Here is a 13,024-nt window from a genome sequence, read left to right as displayed (position 1 = left end):
CCGACAAGCTGCCGTCGATTCAGCCTCCCGCTGCTGGAGTGTGCTGCTCCAAGTTAGTTTGGCGAAAACGTGTTCGCTACTGACGGGGGTCTGTATTGGAGCAAGGGCTGCTGGCTGCCCCTTTGCCTTTTTCACGCGCTGTGTTTGTTAAAATTAAAAGGAGAATGGAGGAAAATGATAGCTCAAGGCGGAGAAGACGAACGCCACCTATCGGGGACAGAGTAGCAAAATGCCTACAGCACCTGGTATTCCCAGGCGGTCTCCCATCCAAGTACTAACCAGGCCCGACCCTGCTTAGCTTCCGAGATCGGACGAGATCGGGCGCATTCAGGGTGGTATGGCCGTAGGCGAGGAGTGCGCCGATTCCGAGCCTCTTGTGCTGTGTCAGCTCGGCATCCACCCCCCTCTTGCAATGCTGAACGCTGTCCTCGGCAGTGTGTTTCTGCTCTAAGAGTGTGCCGATTCCGAGCCTCTTGTGCTGTGTCGGCTCTGACGTCCCCACCCCTCTTGCAATGCTGAACGCTGTCCTCGGCAGTGTGTTTCTGCACTAAGAGTCAGCCGATTCCGAGCCTCTTGTGCTGTGTCGGCTCTGACGTCCACACCCCTCTTGCAATGCTGAACGCTGTCCTCGGCAGTGTGTTTCTGCTCTAAGAGTCAGCCGATTCCGAGCCTCTTGTGCTGTGTCGGCTCTGAAGTCCACACCCCTCTTGCAATGCTGAACGCTGTCCTCTGCAGTGTGCTGCTGCTCTTTTTTTGCCTCAAGCTCAGGAGCCACAGCTGCCGGCTTGGAAAAGCAACGAGCAGCTCCATGCACCCACTTTTGAAATACCCGCTTGCCTATTCATGTTTGCAAAGAAACTGCCTGTAAATTCAGCTCAAGCCACACTAGCACTCACTCTACCAAGCGTCAGTTCCTTACAAAAATAAAAATAAATCTCTAAAAGAAAGAAATAAACACACACACACACACACAATTTTCCTGCTGGGGTCTCCTCGACTCTTTGGAAGGCAGAGGTCGACGTGGGTTAAGGCCCTTCCTTACCTTCTCTGCTGGTGGTCTACGAGTGCAGGAAAGAAGCAGGCCCAGTAACAGCAACCGAGGCCCCCAGCCCAGCCCAGCCCATGCAGGGAACACCTGAAGGCTGACTCTCTAACCCAGTGCTGCTCCAAGTTGGTTTGGCAAAAGTTTGCAAAGAAGCTGCCTGTAAATTCAGCTCAAGCCACACTAGCACTCACCCAAGCGTCGGGTCCTTATAAAAAGGAAAAAAAGCACCTCTAAAAAATAAGAAATAAACACACACACAATTTTCCTGCTCCGGTCTCCTCGACTCCTTGGAAGGCAGAGGGCGATGTTGGTTGCGGCCCTTACCTTCTCCGGCTGGTGGCCTACAAGTGCAGGAAAGAAGCAGGCCCAGTAACAGCAACTGAGGCCCCCAACCCAGCACAGCCCAGGCAGGCATCAGCTGAAGGCTGATTCTCTAACCCAGTGGTGCTCCAAGTTGGTTTGGCAAACGTTTGCAAAGAAGCCGCCCGTAAATTCAGATCAAACCACACTAGCACTCACCCAAGCGTCGGTTCCTTATAAAAAGGGGGAAAAAAGCACCTCTAAAAAATAAGAAATAAACACACACACAATTTTCCTGCTCCGGTCTCCTCGACTCCTTGGAAGGCAAAGGGCGATGTTGGTTGAGGCCCTTACCTTCTCCGGCTGGTGGCCTACAAGTTCAGGAAAGAAGCAGGCCCAGTAACAGCAACTGAGGCCCCCAGCCCAGCCTAGCCCATGCAGGGAACACCTGAAGGCTGACTCTCTAACCCAGTGCTGCTCCAAGTTGGTTTGGCAAATGTTTGCAAAGAAGCTGCCTGTAAATTCAGCTCAAGCCACACTAGCACTCACCCAAGCGTCGGTTCCTTATAAAAAGGAAAAAAAAGCACCTCTAAAAAATAAGAAATAAACACACACCCAATTTTCCTGCTCCAGTCTCCTCGACCCCTTGGAAGGCAGAGGGCGATGTTGGTTGCAGCCCTTACCTTCTCCGGCTGGTGGCCTACAAGTGCAGGAAAGAAGCAGGCCCAGTAACAGCAACTGAGGCCCCCAACCCAGCACAGCGCAGGCAGGCATCAGCTGAAGGCTGATTCTCTACCCCATTGGTGCTCCAAGTTGGTTTGGCAAACGTTTGCAAAGAAGCCGCCCGTAAATTCAGATCAAACCACACTAGCACTCACCCAAGCGTCGGGAAGGCGGAGGGCAATGTCAGCTGAGGGCCTCACCTTCTCCGGCGGGTGGCCTACACGTCCAGGAAAGAAGCAAGCCCAGGAACAGCAGCTGAGGCCCCCAGCCCAGCCCAGCCCAGCCCAGCCCTGCCCAGGTCAGGCATCAGCTGAAGGCCGACTCCCTGCACATGGGAAGGACCGAGGCCAGACCCTGGGCTCCTGGGCTCCTGGGCCCCTAGGCTGAAGGCTCGACCAGCGCTCGATCAGGCTCGATCAGGCGAGATTATTAGGTAGCATGGGGCCCAGCTGGGACTTCTAGGAAGCTTAGGGTGACCGCCACTTCTTCCCCATCCAGAGGCCTGGCTATGGAGACGAGAGGCATGATGTGGCCTCCCTTCCTGCCTCTTGAAGGCCCCTCTCCCCCCGTGAGCAGTTCCCGCTCCAAGTGTCCCCCTGTCTCCCAAGGTGCACTCTACCTCTAGACCCCACATATGCAGATGAGACCCATCCACTTCCCTCCACTAGCTGTAGGGGGCCTTGCGTGTCCACGTTTCAATGGCAGGGAAAGGGCCCACTCGAGAGAAAACAGAAAGACGCTGAAGGAGCTTTGGCAGGGACACGAGCTGCTCTTTTTTGCTCCATCCGAGCCGACAAGCTGCCGTCGATTCAGCCTCCCGCTGCTGGAGTGTGCTGCTCCAAGTTAGTTTGGCGAAAACGTGTTCGCTACTGACGGGGGTCTGTATTGGAGCAAGGGCTGCTGGCTGCCCCTTTGCCTTTTTCACGCGCTGTGTTTGTTAAAATTAAAAGGAGAATGGAGGAAAATGATAGCTCAAGGCGGAGAAGACGAACGCCACCTATCGGGGACAGAGTAGCAAAATGCCTACAGCACCTGGTATTCCCAGGCGGTCTCCCATCCAAGTACTAACCAGGCCCGACCCTGCTTAGCTTCCGAGATCGGACGAGATCGGGCGCATTCAGGGTGGTATGGCCGTAGGCGAGGAGTGCGCCGATTCCGAGCCTCTTGTGCTGTGTCAGCTCGGCATCCACCCCCCTCTTGCAATGCTGAACGCTGTCCTCGGCAGTGTGTTTCTGCTCTAAGAGTGTGCCGATTCCGAGCCTCTTGTGCTGTGTCGGCTCTGACGTCCCCACCCCTCTTGCAATGCTGAACGCTGTCCTCGGCAGTGTGTTTCTGCACTAAGAGTCAGCCGATTCCGAGCCTCTTGTGCTGTGTCGGCTCTGACGTCCACACCCCTCTTGCAATGCTGAACGCTGTCCTCGGCAGTGTGTTTCTGCTCTAAGAGTCAGCCGATTCCGAGCCTCTTGTGCTGTGTCGGCTCTGAAGTCCACACCCCTCTTGCAATGCTGAACGCTGTCCTCTGCAGTGTGCTGCTGCTCTTTTTTTGCCTCAAGCTCAGGAGCCACAGCTGCCGGCTTGGAAAAGCAACGAGCAGCTCCATGCACCCACTTTTGAAATACCCGCTTGCCTATTCATGTTTGCAAAGAAACTGCCTGTAAATTCAGCTCAAGCCACACTAGCACTCACTCTACCAAGCGTCAGTTCCTTACAAAAATAAAAATAAATCTCTAAAAGAAAGAAATAAACACACACACACACACACAATTTTCCTGCTGGGGTCTCCTCGACTCTTTGGAAGGCAGAGGTCGACGTGGGTTAAGGCCCTTCCTTACCTTCTCTGCTGGTGGTCTACGAGTGCAGGAAAGAAGCAGGCCCAGTAACAGCAACCGAGGCCCCCAGCCCAGCCCAGCCCATGCAGGGAACACCTGAAGGCTGACTCTCTAACCCAGTGCTGCTCCAAGTTGGTTTGGCAAAAGTTTGCAAAGAAGCTGCCTGTAAATTCAGCTCAAGCCACACTAGCACTCACCCAAGCGTCGGGTCCTTATAAAAAGGAAAAAAAGCACCTCTAAAAAATAAGAAATAAACACACACACAATTTTCCTGCTCCGGTCTCCTCGACTCCTTGGAAGGCAGAGGGCGATGTTGGTTGCGGCCCTTACCTTCTCCGGCTGGTGGCCTACAAGTGCAGGAAAGAAGCAGGCCCAGTAACAGCAACTGAGGCCCCCAACCCAGCACAGCCCAGGCAGGCATCAGCTGAAGGCTGATTCTCTAACCCAGTGGTGCTCCAAGTTGGTTTGGCAAACGTTTGCAAAGAAGCCGCCCGTAAATTCAGATCAAACCACACTAGCACTCACCCAAGCGTCGGTTCCTTATAAAAAGGGGGAAAAAAGCACCTCTAAAAAATAAGAAATAAACACACACACAATTTTCCTGCTCCGGTCTCCTCGACTCCTTGGAAGGCAAAGGGCGATGTTGGTTGAGGCCCTTACCTTCTCCGGCTGGTGGCCTACAAGTTCAGGAAAGAAGCAGGCCCAGTAACAGCAACTGAGGCCCCCAGCCCAGCCTAGCCCATGCAGGGAACACCTGAAGGCTGACTCTCTAACCCAGTGCTGCTCCAAGTTGGTTTGGCAAATGTTTGCAAAGAAGCTGCCTGTAAATTCAGCTCAAGCCACACTAGCACTCACCCAAGCGTCGGTTCCTTATAAAAAGGAAAAAAAAGCACCTCTAAAAAATAAGAAATAAACACACACCCAATTTTCCTGCTCCAGTCTCCTCGACCCCTTGGAAGGCAGAGGGCGATGTTGGTTGCAGCCCTTACCTTCTCCGGCTGGTGGCCTACAAGTGCAGGAAAGAAGCAGGCCCAGTAACAGCAACTGAGGCCCCCAACCCAGCACAGCGCAGGCAGGCATCAGCTGAAGGCTGATTCTCTACCCCATTGGTGCTCCAAGTTGGTTTGGCAAACGTTTGCAAAGAAGCCGCCCGTAAATTCAGATCAAACCACACTAGCACTCACCCAAGCGTCGGGAAGGCGGAGGGCAATGTCAGCTGAGGGCCTCACCTTCTCCGGCGGGTGGCCTACACGTCCAGGAAAGAAGCAAGCCCAGGAACAGCAGCTGAGGCCCCCAGCCCAGCCCAGCCCAGCCCAGCCCTGCCCAGGTCAGGCATCAGCTGAAGGCCGACTCCCTGCACATGGGAAGGACCGAGGCCAGACCCTGGGCTCCTGGGCTCCTGGGCCCCTAGGCTGAAGGCTCGACCAGCGCTCGATCAGGCTCGATCAGGCGAGATTATTAGGTAGCATGGGGCCCAGCTGGGACTTCTAGGAAGCTTAGGGTGACCGCCACTTCTTCCCCATCCAGAGGCCTGGCTATGGAGACGAGAGGCATGATGTGGCCTCCCTTCCTGCCTCTTGAAGGCCCCTCTCCCCCCGTGAGCAGTTCCCGCTCCAAGTGTCCCCCTGTCTCCCAAGGTGCACTCTACCTCTAGACCCCACATATGCAGATGAGACCCATCCACTTCCCTCCACTAGCTGTAGGGGGCCTTGCGTGTCCACGTTTCAATGGCAGGGAAAGGGCCCACTCGAGAGAAAACAGAAAGACGCTGAAGGAGCTTTGGCAGGGACACGAGCTGCTCTTTTTTGCTCCATCCGAGCCGACAAGCTGCCGTCGATTCAGCCTCCCGCTGCTGGAGTGTGCTGCTCCAAGTTAGTTTGGCGAAAACGTGTTCGCTACTGACGGGGGTCTGTATTGGAGCAAGGGCTGCTGGCTGCCCCTTTGCCTTTTTCACGCGCTGTGTTTGTTAAAATTAAAAGGAGAATGGAGGAAAATGATAGCTCAAGGCGGAGAAGACGAACGCCACCTATCGGGGACAGAGTAGCAAAATGCCTACAGCACCTGGTATTCCCAGGCGGTCTCCCATCCAAGTACTAACCAGGCCCGACCCTGCTTAGCTTCCGAGATCGGACGAGATCGGGCGCATTCAGGGTGGTATGGCCGTAGGCGAGGAGTGCGCCGATTCCGAGCCTCTTGTGCTGTGTCAGCTCGGCATCCACCCCCCTCTTGCAATGCTGAACGCTGTCCTCGGCAGTGTGTTTCTGCTCTAAGAGTGTGCCGATTCCGAGCCTCTTGTGCTGTGTCGGCTCTGACGTCCCCACCCCTCTTGCAATGCTGAACGCTGTCCTCGGCAGTGTGTTTCTGCACTAAGAGTCAGCCGATTCCGAGCCTCTTGTGCTGTGTCGGCTCTGACGTCCACACCCCTCTTGCAATGCTGAACGCTGTCCTCGGCAGTGTGTTTCTGCTCTAAGAGTCAGCCGATTCCGAGCCTCTTGTGCTGTGTCGGCTCTGAAGTCCACACCCCTCTTGCAATGCTGAACGCTGTCCTCTGCAGTGTGCTGCTGCTCTTTTTTTGCCTCAAGCTCAGGAGCCACAGCTGCCGGCTTGGAAAAGCAACGAGCAGCTCCATGCACCCACTTTTGAAATACCCGCTTGCCTATTCATGTTTGCAAAGAAACTGCCTGTAAATTCAGCTCAAGCCACACTAGCACTCACTCTACCAAGCGTCAGTTCCTTACAAAAATAAAAATAAATCTCTAAAAGAAAGAAATAAACACACACACACACACACAATTTTCCTGCTGGGGTCTCCTCGACTCTTTGGAAGGCAGAGGTCGACGTGGGTTAAGGCCCTTCCTTACCTTCTCTGCTGGTGGTCTACGAGTGCAGGAAAGAAGCAGGCCCAGTAACAGCAACCGAGGCCCCCAGCCCAGCCCAGCCCATGCAGGGAACACCTGAAGGCTGACTCTCTAACCCAGTGCTGCTCCAAGTTGGTTTGGCAAAAGTTTGCAAAGAAGCTGCCTGTAAATTCAGCTCAAGCCACACTAGCACTCACCCAAGCGTCGGGTCCTTATAAAAAGGAAAAAAAGCACCTCTAAAAAATAAGAAATAAACACACACACAATTTTCCTGCTCCGGTCTCCTCGACTCCTTGGAAGGCAGAGGGCGATGTTGGTTGCGGCCCTTACCTTCTCCGGCTGGTGGCCTACAAGTGCAGGAAAGAAGCAGGCCCAGTAACAGCAACTGAGGCCCCCAACCCAGCACAGCCCAGGCAGGCATCAGCTGAAGGCTGATTCTCTAACCCAGTGGTGCTCCAAGTTGGTTTGGCAAACGTTTGCAAAGAAGCCGCCCGTAAATTCAGATCAAACCACACTAGCACTCACCCAAGCGTCGGTTCCTTATAAAAAGGGGGAAAAAAGCACCTCTAAAAAATAAGAAATAAACACACACACAATTTTCCTGCTCCGGTCTCCTCGACTCCTTGGAAGGCAAAGGGCGATGTTGGTTGAGGCCCTTACCTTCTCCGGCTGGTGGCCTACAAGTTCAGGAAAGAAGCAGGCCCAGTAACAGCAACTGAGGCCCCCAGCCCAGCCTAGCCCATGCAGGGAACACCTGAAGGCTGACTCTCTAACCCAGTGCTGCTCCAAGTTGGTTTGGCAAATGTTTGCAAAGAAGCTGCCTGTAAATTCAGCTCAAGCCACACTAGCACTCACCCAAGCGTCGGTTCCTTATAAAAAGGAAAAAAAAGCACCTCTAAAAAATAAGAAATAAACACACACCCAATTTTCCTGCTCCAGTCTCCTCGACCCCTTGGAAGGCAGAGGGCGATGTTGGTTGCAGCCCTTACCTTCTCCGGCTGGTGGCCTACAAGTGCAGGAAAGAAGCAGGCCCAGTAACAGCAACTGAGGCCCCCAACCCAGCACAGCGCAGGCAGGCATCAGCTGAAGGCTGATTCTCTACCCCATTGGTGCTCCAAGTTGGTTTGGCAAACGTTTGCAAAGAAGCCGCCCGTAAATTCAGATCAAACCACACTAGCACTCACCCAAGCGTCGGGAAGGCGGAGGGCAATGTCAGCTGAGGGCCTCACCTTCTCCGGCGGGTGGCCTACACGTCCAGGAAAGAAGCAAGCCCAGGAACAGCAGCTGAGGCCCCCAGCCCAGCCCAGCCCAGCCCAGCCCAGCCCAGCCCTGCCCAGGTCAGGCATCAGCTGAAGGCCGACTCCCTGCACATGGGAAGGACCGAGGCCAGACCCTGGGCTCCTGGGCTCCTGGGCCCCTAGGCTGAAGGCTCGCCTCGGCTCGACCAGCGCTCGATCAGGCTCGATCAGGCGAGATTATTAGGTAGCATGGGGCCCAGCTGGGACTTCTAGGAAGCTTAGGGTGACCGCCACTTCTTCCCCATCCAGAGGCCTGGCTATGGAGACGAGAGGCATGATGTGGCCTCCCTTCCTGCCTCTTGAAGGCCCCTCTCCCCCCGTGAGCAGTTCCCGCTCCAAGTGTCCCCCTGTCTCCCAAGGTGCACTCTACCTCTAGACCCCACATATGCAGATGAGACCCATCCACTTCCCTCCACTAGCTGTAGGGGGCCTTGCGTGTCCACGTTTCAATGGCAGGGAAAGGGCCCACTCGAGAGAAAACAGAAAGACGCTGAAGGAGCTTTGGCAGGGACATGAGCTGCTCTTTTTTGCTCCATCCGAGCCGACAAGCTGCCGTCGATTCAGCCTCCCGCTGCTGGAGTGTGCTGCTCCAAGTTAGTTTGGCGAAAACGTGTTCGCTACTGACGGGGGTCTGTATTGGAGCAAGGGCTGCTGGCTGCCCCTTTGCCTTTTTCACGCGCTGTGTTTGTTAAAATTAAAAGGAGAATGGAGGAAAATGATAGCTCAAGGCGGAGAAGACGAACGCCACCTATCGGGGACAGAGTAGCAAAATGCCTACAGCACCTGGTATTCCCAGGCGGTCTCCCATCCAAGTACTAACCAGGCCCGACCCTGCTTAGCTTCCGAGATCGGACGAGATCGGGCGCATTCAGGGTGGTATGGCCGTAGGCGAGGAGTGCGCCGATTCCGAGCCTCTTGTGCTGTGTCAGCTCGGCATCCACCCCCCTCTTGCAATGCTGAACGCTGTCCTCGGCAGTGTGTTTCTGCTCTAAGAGTGTGCCGATTCCGAGCCTCTTGTGCTGTGTCGGCTCTGACGTCCCCACCCCTCTTGCAATGCTGAACGCTGTCCTCGGCAGTGTGTTTCTGCACTAAGAGTCAGCCGATTCCGAGCCTCTTGTGCTGTGTCGGCTCTGACGTCCACACCCCTCTTGCAATGCTGAACGCTGTCCTCGGCAGTGTGTTTCTGCTCTAAGAGTCAGCCGATTCCGAGCCTCTTGTGCTGTGTCGGCTCTGAAGTCCACACCCCTCTTGCAATGCTGAACGCTGTCCTCTGCAGTGTGCTGCTGCTCTTTTTTTGCCTCAAGCTCAGGAGCCACAGCTGCCGGCTTGGAAAAGCAACGAGCAGCTCCATGCACCCACTTTTGAAATACCCGCTTGCCTATTCATGTTTGCAAAGAAACTGCCTGTAAATTCAGCTCAAGCCACACTAGCACTCACTCTACCAAGCGTCAGTTCCTTACAAAAATAAAAATAAATCTCTAAAAGAAAGAAATAAACACACACACACACACACAATTTTCCTGCTGGGGTCTCCTCGACTCTTTGGAAGGCAGAGGTCGACGTGGGTTAAGGCCCTTCCTTACCTTCTCTGCTGGTGGTCTACGAGTGCAGGAAAGAAGCAGGCCCAGTAACAGCAACCGAGGCCCCCAGCCCAGCCTAGCCCATGCAGGGAACACCTGAAGGCTGACTCTCTAACCCAGTGCTGCTCCAAGTTGGTTTGGCAAATGTTTGCAAAGAAGCTGCCTGTAAATTCAGCTCAAGCCACACTAGCACTCACCCAAGCGTCGGTTCCTTATAAAAAGGAAAAAAAAGCACCTCTAAAAAATAAGAAATAAACACACACCCAATTTTCCTGCTCCAGTCTCCTCGACCCCTTGGAAGGCAGAGGGCGATGTTGGTTGCAGCCCTTACCTTCTCCGGCTGGTGGCCTACAAGTGCAGGAAAGAAGCAGGCCCAGTAACAGCAACTGAGGCCCCCAACCCAGCACAGCGCAGGCAGGCATCAGCTGAAGGCTGATTCTCTACCCCATTGGTGCTCCAAGTTGGTTTGGCAAACGTTTGCAAAGAAGCCGCCCGTAAATTCAGATCAAACCACACTAGCACTCACCCAAGCGTCGGGAAGGCGGAGGGCAATGTCAGCTGAGGGCCTCACCTTCTCCGGCGGGTGGCCTACACGTCCAGGAAAGAAGCAAGCCCAGGAACAGCAGCTGAGGCCCCCAGCCCAGCCCAGCCCAGCCCAGCCCAGCCCTGCCCAGGTCAGGCATCAGCTGAAGGCCGACTCCCTGCACATGGGAAGGACCGAGGCCAGACCCTGGGCTCCTGGGCTCCTGGGCCCCTAGGCTGAAGGCTCGCCTCGGCTCGACCAGCGCTCGATCAGGCTCGATCAGGCGAGATTATTAGGTAGCATGGGGCCCAGCTGGGACTTCTAGGAAGCTTAGGGTGACCGCCACTTCTTCCCCATCCAGAGGCCTGGCTATGGAGACGAGAGGCATGATGTGGCCTCCCTTCCTGCCTCTTGAAGGCCCCTCTCCCCCCGTGAGCAGTTCCCGCTCCAAGTGTCCCCCTGTCTCCCAAGGTGCACTCTACCTCTAGACCCCACATATGCAGATGAGACCCATCCACTTCCCTCCACTAGCTGTAGGGGGCCTTGCGTGTCCACGTTTCAATGGCAGGGAAAGGGCCCACTCGAGAGAAAACAGAAAGACGCTGAAGGAGCTTTGGCAGGGACACGAGCTGCTCTTTTTTGCTCCATCCGAGCCGACAAGCTGCCGTCGATTCAGCCTCCCGCTGCTGGAGTGTGCTGCTCCAAGTTAGTTTGGCGAAAACGTGTTCGCTACTGACGGGGGTCTGTATTGGAGCAAGGGCTGCTGGCTGCCCCTTTGCCTTTTTCACGCGCTGTGTTTGTTAAAATTAAAAGGAGAATGGAGGAAAATGATAGCTCAAGGCGGAGAAGACGAACGCCACCTATCGGGGACAGAGTAGCAAAATGCCTACAGCACCTGGTATTCCCAGGCGGTCTCCCATCCAAGTACTAACCAGGCCCGACCCTGCTTAGCTTCCGAGATCGGACGAGATCGGGCGCATTCAGGGTGGTATGGCCGTAGGCGAGGAGTGCGCCGATTCCGAGCCTCTTGTGCTGTGTCAGCTCGGCATCCACCCCCCTCTTGCAATGCTGAACGCTGTCCTCGGCAGTGTGTTTCTGCTCTAAGAGTGTGCCGATTCCGAGCCTCTTGTGCTGTGTCGGCTCTGACGTCCCCACCCCTCTTGCAATGCTGAACGCTGTCCTCGGCAGTGTGTTTCTGCACTAAGAGTCAGCCGATTCCGAGCCTCTTGTGCTGTGTCGGCTCTGACGTCCACACCCCTCTTGCAATGCTGAACGCTGTCCTCGGCAGTGTGTTTCTGCTCTAAGAGTCAGCCGATTCCGAGCCTCTTGTGCTGTGTCGGCTCTGAAGTCCACACCCCTCTTGCAATGCTGAACGCTGTCCTCTGCAGTGTGCTGCTGCTCTTTTTTTGCCTCAAGCTCAGGAGCCACAGCTGCCGGCTTGGAAAAGCAACGAGCAGCTCCATGCACCCACTTTTGAAATACCCGCTTGCCTATTCATGTTTGCAAAGAAACTGCCTGTAAATTCAGCTCAAGCCACACTAGCACTCACTCTACCAAGCGTCAGTTCCTTACAAAAATAAAAATAAATCTCTAAAAGAAAGAAATAAACACACACACACACACACAATTTTCCTGCTGGGGTCTCCTCGACTCTTTGGAAGGCAGAGGTCGACGTGGGTTAAGGCCCTTCCTTACCTTCTCTGCTGGTGGTCTACGAGTGCAGGAAAGAAGCAGGCCCAGTAACAGCAACCGAGGCCCCCAGCCCAGCCCAGCCCATGCAGGGAACACCTGAAGGCTGACTCTCTAACCCAGTGCTGCTCCAAGTTGGTTTGGCAAAAGTTTGCAAAGAAGCTGCCTGTAAATTCAGCTCAAGCCACACTAGCACTCACCCAAGCGTCGGGTCCTTATAAAAAGGAAAAAAAGCACCTCTAAAAAATAAGAAATAAACACACACACAATTTTCCTGCTCCGGTCTCCTCGACTCCTTGGAAGGCAGAGGGCGATGTTGGTTGCGGCCCTTACCTTCTCCGGCTGGTGGCCTACAAGTGCAGGAAAGAAGCAGGCCCAGTAACAGCAACTGAGGCCCCCAACCCAGCACAGCCCAGGCAGGCATCAGCTGAAGGCTGATTCTCTAACCCAGTGGTGCTCCAAGTTGGTTTGGCAAACGTTTGCAAAGAAGCCGCCCGTAAATTCAGATCAAACCACACTAGCACTCACCCAAGCGTCGGTTCCTTATAAAAAGGGGGAAAAAAGCACCTCTAAAAAATAAGAAATAAACACACACACAATTTTCCTGCTCCGGTCTCCTCGACTCCTTGGAAGGCAAAGGGCGATGTTGGTTGAGGCCCTTACCTTCTCCGGCTGGTGGCCTACAAGTTCAGGAAAGAAGCAGGCCCAGTAACAGCAACTGAGGCCCCCAGCCCAGCCTAGCCCATGCAGGGAACACCTGAAGGCTGACTCTCTAACCCAGTGCTGCTCCAAGTTGGTTTGGCAAATGTTTGCAAAGAAGCTGCCTGTAAATTCAGCTCAAGCCACACTAGCACTCACCCAAGCGTCGGTTCCTTATAAAAAGGAAAAAAAAGCACCTCTAAAAAATAAGAAATAAACACACACCCAATTTTCCTGCTCCAGTCTCCTCGACCCCTTGGAAGGCAGAGGGCGATGTTGGTTGCAGCCCTTACCTTCTCCGGCTGGTGGCCTACAAGTGCAGGAAAGAAGCAGGCCCAGTAACAGCAACTGAGGCCCCCAACCCAGCACAGCGCAGGCAGGCATCAGCTGAAGGCTGATTCTCTACCCCATTGGTGCTCCAAGTTGGTTTGGCAAACGTTTGCAAAGAAGCCGCCCGTAAATTCAGATCAAACCACACTA

The 13,024-nt window shown here is 54.6% G+C and overlaps 5 non-coding genes across 5 annotated transcripts; all 5 read right to left on the bottom strand.

Moving 5' to 3' along the window:
• Window positions 1-230: 230 nt before the first annotated feature.
• LOC138563635 (5S ribosomal RNA) lies at window positions 231-349 on the bottom strand. Its single transcript, XR_011299611.1, has one exon. It is a non-coding gene; the product is annotated as a 5S ribosomal RNA (ribosomal RNA).
• A 2,739-nt stretch (window positions 350-3,088) lies between these two features.
• Window positions 3,089-3,207, bottom strand: LOC138563624 (5S ribosomal RNA). The gene has a single exon (XR_011299600.1). It is a non-coding gene; the product is annotated as a 5S ribosomal RNA (ribosomal RNA).
• A 2,739-nt stretch (window positions 3,208-5,946) lies between these two features.
• Window positions 5,947-6,065, bottom strand: LOC138563612 (5S ribosomal RNA). Its single transcript, XR_011299589.1, has one exon. It is a non-coding gene; the product is annotated as a 5S ribosomal RNA (ribosomal RNA).
• A 2,759-nt stretch (window positions 6,066-8,824) lies between these two features.
• On the bottom strand, window positions 8,825-8,943 carry LOC138563601 (5S ribosomal RNA). Its single transcript, XR_011299577.1, has one exon. It is a non-coding gene; the product is annotated as a 5S ribosomal RNA (ribosomal RNA).
• Window positions 8,944-11,039: 2,096 nt separating this feature from the next.
• LOC138563590 (5S ribosomal RNA) lies at window positions 11,040-11,158 on the bottom strand. The gene has a single exon (XR_011299566.1). It is a non-coding gene; the product is annotated as a 5S ribosomal RNA (ribosomal RNA).
• Between the last annotated feature and the right edge of the window lie 1,866 nt (window positions 11,159-13,024).

This window comes from Ambystoma mexicanum, chromosome 1q (assembly GCF_040938575.1).
Source record: "Ambystoma mexicanum isolate Mex_15411 chromosome 1q, UKY_AmexF1_1, whole genome shotgun sequence".
In the NCBI taxonomy this organism is placed as follows: domain Eukaryota; kingdom Metazoa; phylum Chordata; class Amphibia; order Caudata; family Ambystomatidae; genus Ambystoma; species Ambystoma mexicanum.
This window is presented reverse-complemented; position numbering and strand designations above follow the sequence as displayed.